General features: G+C 56.3%; 1 pseudogene across 1 annotated transcript in view; it reads right to left on the bottom strand.

Moving 5' to 3' along the window:
• Positions 1-2,158: 2,158 nt before the first annotated feature.
• LOC308640214 (ruvB-like 1) overlaps positions 2,159-6,977 on the bottom strand; it is a 28,232-nt pseudogene continuing 23,413 nt past the window's right edge. Inside the window, exons 6-9 of the transcript in view lie at positions 6,452-6,600; positions 5,473-5,548; positions 4,590-4,775; positions 2,159-2,384 (exon numbers count right to left, since the gene is read on the bottom strand). The product of the transcript in view is annotated as a ruvB-like 1 (transcript). The remainder of the gene's footprint in view (positions 2,385-4,589; positions 4,776-5,472; positions 5,549-6,451; positions 6,601-6,977) is intronic.

Genomic DNA, 6,977 nt, shown 5'->3' with positions numbered 1-6,977 from the left:
TGCGCGTCGCTTCTCAGAGGCAGTGGCAGAGCCCGTGAGAACCGCGGGGAGGTGATAGCACGTCTCTGATGCCGGTTGCCTGAGGCCCAGATGACGAGGCCGAGGTCCCCACCTAGTCCACGCTTGCAGTTCGGCTCCTCTAGGGGACGGGGCTATCCCCCGCCCAGTGGCCATTGCTGCTGCTACGCGGGTCGAACTGGGCTCTGGAAGCCGAGAGGCCGCTGGTTTGCAGGGACAGTGCCTAGGGGTCAGGTCACCTCAGGGGTCTCCCCGGTCTCCTGGAGGAACGCACAGTAGTGGAGTAGGGTGCGTGGGAGCCCTGAGACCCTGGCAGCTTATCGCCACCACATCCTGAGTGCGACAAGTTCCCGCCTAGGGTGAAGAGTGCTGGGGGCCCTCGGCCAGAGCTGCCTCTTGGCGGCTGAGAGCGGGTGCAGTGGGTGTGGGATTCGCCCCTGCGGTGGAGACCCCCTGCGACAGAATTCGGGTGCCAAGGACTGAACCCAGGGGCGCTGGCCGCCACACCACATCCCTTTTCAATTTTTAAGACTGGGTCTCACTAAGTTCGGAGGCTGGCCTCGAATTTGCGATCCTCCAGCCTCAGCCTCCAGTCTAGGTTGACAGGCGCCCGGCTGGGATCTGAGGTTCTCCAATGGCTAAGGCAATGGGGAAAGTGGTCCACAAGGGACAAGGATGGTGGCTGAGTCTCACGCAGGCAGCGGTGGGGTCGGGAAGCCTGCCTGGTTGTCACTGCGCTCCCGCCCCCGCCCCCACCCCTGCTGAAGTTCCTTGGGTCCTTGGATGAGCATTGCGCGGTTCCAGAGCTCTAGGGGTCCCCCTGCGTGTCCCCAGGCCTACAGCCATCCTGCGTCCCCTGCGTCCCGCACAGGGTCCAGCGACATCTCTCTCCAATGCCACCAGTGTTCCCATGAATCACATGACTCTGAAGGCGCCAATCTGCCCACTTGCGGAGTGACCATGACAACGAGGGCAGGTGATGGAGCAGGCAATTGTCGGGCTTACATGGGCCCATCTTATCACTGGCCCAGCCGCTGCAGCCCATTGATCTCATGGGGCTGGGCCGGGAGTCAACACAGCTGGGCACAGTGACAGCTGCACCCATCGCCTGGCCACCAGCCGCCCATTAATCACCGCCTGCTATGGTGAGGAGGGTGACAGAGGCCCCGCCGGTGGCCTCCTGCACCCTGCAGTCTGCGTGCAGTCCTCCAAATGGGAGGTTTTAGTTTGGTGAATCACCCTGGGGAGGGGCCAAGGCACAGTGCTGACCTATGGGTGAGCGGGGAGAAGGATGGCCTCTGCCCTCTGTCCCAGGCTCTGCTTCCCAAAGCCTGGGACAGAGGAAGGCCACTGCTCCCTCCCCTCGGTGCAGCCCTGGGGCAGCATCCCAGGGTCTTTCTCCCAGTGGGGACACTGAGTGGAGCCAGTGACTTCCCCTGGTCTGATCCTAGGCTCTGGGGCCCTCCTCAGGCCTCCGGTTCTTATCCCCCAAACGGAGATTTTTCTTCTAAGCCCAGCATCTGGGAGGGGAGGTTGGAGCTGACCGGTGGGAGTCTCCTTATTGACAGACTGCCAGGTCCTCTTCCAGGAGGGGCCCGGATTGGGGGCTCCTCTCAATCCGGGATGCTTGGGTGGCTGATCACACATCACCTCCCAGGTCCATGGGATATGATCACACACCTGGAGTGATAGGAGACAGAGGCCCATCTTACAGATGGGGAAACTGAGGCTCAATAACAGAAAATAGCCCGGCTGGATTGCAAATACTTTTCATCCCAGCATTTTGGGAGGCTGAGGCAGGAGGATTAAAAGTGGGTGGCAAGCCTCAGCAACTTAGAGAGGCTTTGAGAAACTCAGAGAGACCGTGGTTCTAAATAAAATATAAAAAGGGCTGGGGACGGGGGTCAGTGGGTAAGGGACCCTGGGTTCAGTCTCTGGTGCCAAAAAAAAAAAAAAAGCCCCTTCCTGTCCTGCGTTCCCAATCCCACAGGGGCCCCTGAGAGCTGGCAAGAAGCTGGGATTGCTGGGCCACCCAATCTCGTGCTGGGAGGCACCGAAGAGCCTGGGCCCAGCTGTGACCACCTCAAACATTTCCGGGGACCACCGCCCTCCCCCCGACCCCCCGCCCTTCACCTAAACATCACAACCATTTTTCAGGCTCAAGCTGAAATGGTGCAAAAATTGGGGATGCTGTCATGGCCGCTAGATGGCGTGTCAGCGCAATAAGATGTGACAAATCACCTGTTCCCACCCAGGCTGTGTCCTGCCCATAATGGATGGAGACATTGCCCGCCTTGGGCGATGGGTCACTCGTTAAAACTTCCTCTGGGAAATGAATGTGGTCATCAGGCCCTTTGGCCACCCACCTGCCCACCAAGGGCCACCTCTGCCCAGAGCCAGTGGGCCACCTCCCCAACACCTGAGGAGCAGGAATGAGAAGACCCCTCTGGTCACCAGGACATCTCTGTCCTAACCCACAGCAGGGGCCTGCTGTCACTGCAGCCTCTGGCCTGTTTCTGGGAAAGGTTGAGGCCTGGGTCAGAAGAGGGGCTGGGGCAAAACCTGCCCTTAGAGGTCAAATCTGAAGACGTGCATCAACCTCCAAATACCCAGGACTCAAGTCAGGCCAGTTCCACGCACCAAGGGAGGGGGTGTGGCCCAGATTGCGCTTGGCTCTCACGGCCAGTCGGCTTCCATCTTTTTGGGGGCGTGTCAGGGATTGAACCCAGGGTCACTCAACCCCTGAGCTACATCCTCAGCCTTATTTTATATTCTATTTAGAGGCAGGGTCTTGCTGAGTTGCTTAGAGCCTGGCTAAATTGTTGAGGCTGGCCTCCAATTGCAATCCTCCTGCCTCAGCCTCCGGAACTCCTGGGATGACAGGCAAGCCCCACTGCAATGGCTTCTTGGAACATTTTACAACCATGTGAGGACCTGGGATCGATGACCAGGGCCACAAGTGGGGCACTTAGAATTTTAGAACAGTTTTTTGGGGCTGGGGATGTGGCTCAAGCGGTAGCGTGCTCGCCTGGCATGCGAGCGGCCCGGGTTTGATCCTCAGCACCACATACCAACAAAGATGTTGTGTCTGCCGAGAACTAGAAATAAATAGTGAAAACTCTCTCTCTCTCTCTCTCTCTCTCTCTCTCTCTCTCTCTCTCTCTTCTCTCTATTTAAAAAAAAAGAATTTTAGAACAGTTTTAAATTTGCAGAGCAGTGTGATGGTGGCAGTGCATTCCTGGGTGTCACCCATCATCCTTTGTAGTTGGCACCCAGGCACCATCTGCACCCACCGCCTTCCTTTTTACCTGATGCCCCTTTTTTTGTCCTAAAATACCAGCCAGGGACCTTATTGTCCCATCTATAGAGGCTTCTCTGGGCTGTGACCTTTTCTTCAATGGCCCTTGTTTTTCATGACCTCAACAGTTTGGGAGAGGACTGGTCAGGTGCTCTGCTCATGACCCTCAGCTGAGTTCATGGACTGACAGGGACCCTGGGTTTGGGGAGTCCACCATACCCTTGTGTCTGCAGAGGCACTTGCTGTGGACATGTCCAGTAGGCATTGACCACCACCTCCTGGTTGGGCCGAGGGGATGCTTCAGACCACATGGTCCCTCCTCTCCTGTCCATCTCTGGAGGGTGGCATCATGGGCTCAGTGTGCTGGGCTGCACATTTACCTCATTGACTTGGAACCCACAGGTGGCCAAGCCCAGCCCCTGTGTTAACCAAGTTCCTCTAATGTCAGTGTGACTCGCATCACTGCACACTGGGTGATAACCCAGAACGACTCTCTCTGGTTGCTCAGGTTGTTCCAGCTGGGCTGTTGAGAGCCTTCTGTTGGCACCTGGTCCCTTCAGCCTATCCCCATCATTGCCCATCATCTCAGGGTTAGAGGGCCACTGAGTGAGTGGGAGGGGGCAGCCACTGACAGCTGGCCATTCCAGAAGGTTCCTCCCCAGTAGGCTGAGCACAGTGTGCATGAGCACATGGAGGCATCCCCCACATGGGCAGGACCTTAGCTGCCAGGGTGTGGGGACATGGGCCAGAGTGGAGAAGTAGATAGTGGGCAGAGGTGGAGGAAGAGAATAGAATTTCATTCAATGAGACAAATGGAAGGCAGGGGCGGGACTGGGAGAAAGGGAAATGAATGGACGTCACTTTTCCATGTTCACATAGGAACACAACCAGGGACACCCCACAGCAGGGCCAGCCACAGGAATGAAAATCACACCCCATTGTAGGTGACATGGCAGGATGCACGCTGCTTTCACGGGGGAGCTAAGGAGAACAAATTCATAGAAAAACCTGTGTTCCCACCTATGAGCCAGTGTGAGGGAGCTGACACTCAGGTCACCAGTGCGGCCCCACTCCCTCAGGCCTTTGCTCCCCACAGGAATGTCGAGCCTCAGAGGTCCGTGGAGACCCTGCCCATCAGGAGAGGGCAGCTCCAGCCTTCAGTCACCCTGTTGTCTCCTCCCAGGGGCAACATGCACTCCCTTCATCCCATCCTGACTTGTGAAGTCTTGGGTAGGAACAGGCCCAGGGAGAAGGGACAACCTGCAGCACCTACCTGATAACACAGTTGCCTTGGTTGGAGGCAAAAATCACGATGGGAGCGATGGAAGATTCCAAGCTCAGTGCAGGGAGGTGAAGCCCTCGATGTCCAGCATGTGCACCTCATCCACGAACAGCACACTGGGGACCAGCACGGACATGCCCTGGTCGATGTACTTGTTCACCACATTGTTGATCTCGCCTCAGACAAGGTCCCAGCCAGTGCAGGAAATGCCACATGCTCTCTTCTCCACACCTCATTTCCCTCCAGACCCAACCCTGCAGCATGGTTCTCCTACTGGCTCTCTGACCCCAGGCTGGGTAGTGGACCCAATCCAGGTTTGATGTCTTCATTTAAAAACAAGAATCATGCCAAGTGTGGTGTCACATGCCTATAACCCCAGCAGCCTGGGAGGCTGAGGCAGGAGGATCATAAATTGGAGGCCAGCCTCAGCCACTTAGTAAGGCTCTGAGCAACTCAGTTGAGACCCTGTCTCTTAGTAAAATATAGAATAGGGCTGGGGATGGGGCTCAGGGGTCAAGAACCCCTGAATTGAATCCCTGTAACCCTCATCTTAAAAAAAAAAGAAAACAGGCATATAAGAAATAAAAGTGCTGGGATGGAGCTCAGTGTTCCAGGGCCCCATGAGTTCAATCACCAGAATAAAATAAATAAATAAGTCCACAAAGGAGTAAGGGTGACCCATGGCCTTGTGTCAAAGTCGATACCTTTCTAGGACCTCAAAGGAAGCAGATGCTGACCTCAGTGGGGCCAGAGCACACAGTGTGGCCACGGCTTCTAAAGGGAGTGAAGACTCAGCACCATGCAGTGGAGGGTGCTCAGAGCCAGGAGCACGTCAGAGGCAGGGCCTCAACTCGGCTCCAGGCTCAGGCCTCACCACGTGTCCTCCCAGAGATCTCTGTCTTCTTTGGCTTCATCAACTGGCCCATCATAGACAGGATGTCTTGTCCCCCCTTAGGAGAGAGGACTTTCTAAGGCAGCTACCAAAGCCCATCCTCCTGCCCCCTGCGGGTCCCTGATGTCACTCAACTTGGAAGCCTGAGGTGAACAGGCCACACACAGCTCCCCTAGGAAGGATGAGGGGCTCCTTAACTCAGAAGGATCCCCTTGAGGTTCCCCTGACCTGCAAGAATCAAGCAGAGTCATGCGTGGTGGCACATATCTTTAAAAATTCTGGCAATTTGATTGGCTGAGAAAGGAGGACCACAAGTTGGAGGCCAGCCTCAGAAACTTAGTGAGGTCCTGAGCAACTCAACAAGACTCTGTATCTAAATAAAATATAAAAAGAACTGCGGAAGGGGTTCCAAGGGTAAGCACCCCTGGGTTTAAGCTTCAGTACAAAAAAAAAAAAAAAAAACCTCTGGCCAGGTAGGAAGAAACTCCAATCCCAATAGTCTCTGGCCTCTCCTGGGCAAAGGTCCAAAGGACAAAAAGCAAAACCAGATTCCCAGCAGAAAGCCCATTCCTGGTGGGGAGGAGGAGGCCCACTTCAGGATGAAGCATAAACCTGATTCTGTCCAGTGGGGCCCAGAGCAGCACCAGCTGGGAGCTGGAGGACTCAGGGCTCAGGCTCTGCAGAGGCCAGAGCCTCCAAGAGGCTGTCCGAAGCCCTGTGAAGGATCCCACCAGGAACCCCCAGCCGGAGGTGGAGAGAAGCCCCCAGAAGCCTGGCAGGGAGCCAGGGGCAGACAATGCCCAGAGATCAGCTGTGTCAGCATCTGGACATTGGAACAAAGGGGCCAAAGCTCATGTTGTGCTCATTGCTGAGCCTCCCAGAGTGCTTCCAGGAGGACAGCACAGCCCTGACAACTGGTTCCCAGGGCCTGGGGCATGCACTGTACAAGCAGGGCCTGTCCCTGGTGCCTGGCGTGGGCCACGTCCTGGTCATGCAACGTCTCATCCTAGATGACCTCCTACTTCTTCTGTACATTGTCCTTGGGCAGGCCATGTCCTCCTCAGCCTCCAGGGCAAACTCTGTGGCCTAGGAGTCGCACCTGCCCTGCCTCTGCCAGCAGAGCATGGGGCACTGGGACCACACACAGCTCAGTGACAGAAAGGTCCCCGCTGCCCACTGTGGGCCCCCAATGGTGCCTTCTGTCTGTGCCCCACAGCCTGGTGCCACGCTGGGCTCCCAGACCCACCCGGGCAACACCTGAAACTTTCTGAAAGATTCTCTCCCCTTTCTTTTCACTCCTGATAAAGGAGCATCCAGGGGACTCACTGGAGCCAGGGGACCGGGCTCTTCTAGGTGGTGATTTATGGGTGACATAAGGCCTTAGGCTCATCCATGCACCAGGGATGTGCAGCCACCATTGGACACAGCAGCAGATACAGGTGGAGCCACCTGGCAGTGTCCACAGGCTCAGTATTCAGGGAGGGACA

This window comes from Spermophilus citellus (genome assembly GCF_964194105.1).
Source record: "Spermophilus citellus genome assembly, contig: SCAFFOLD_36, whole genome shotgun sequence".
In the NCBI taxonomy this organism is placed as follows: domain Eukaryota; kingdom Metazoa; phylum Chordata; class Mammalia; order Rodentia; family Sciuridae; genus Spermophilus; species Spermophilus citellus.
This window is presented reverse-complemented; position numbering and strand designations above follow the sequence as displayed.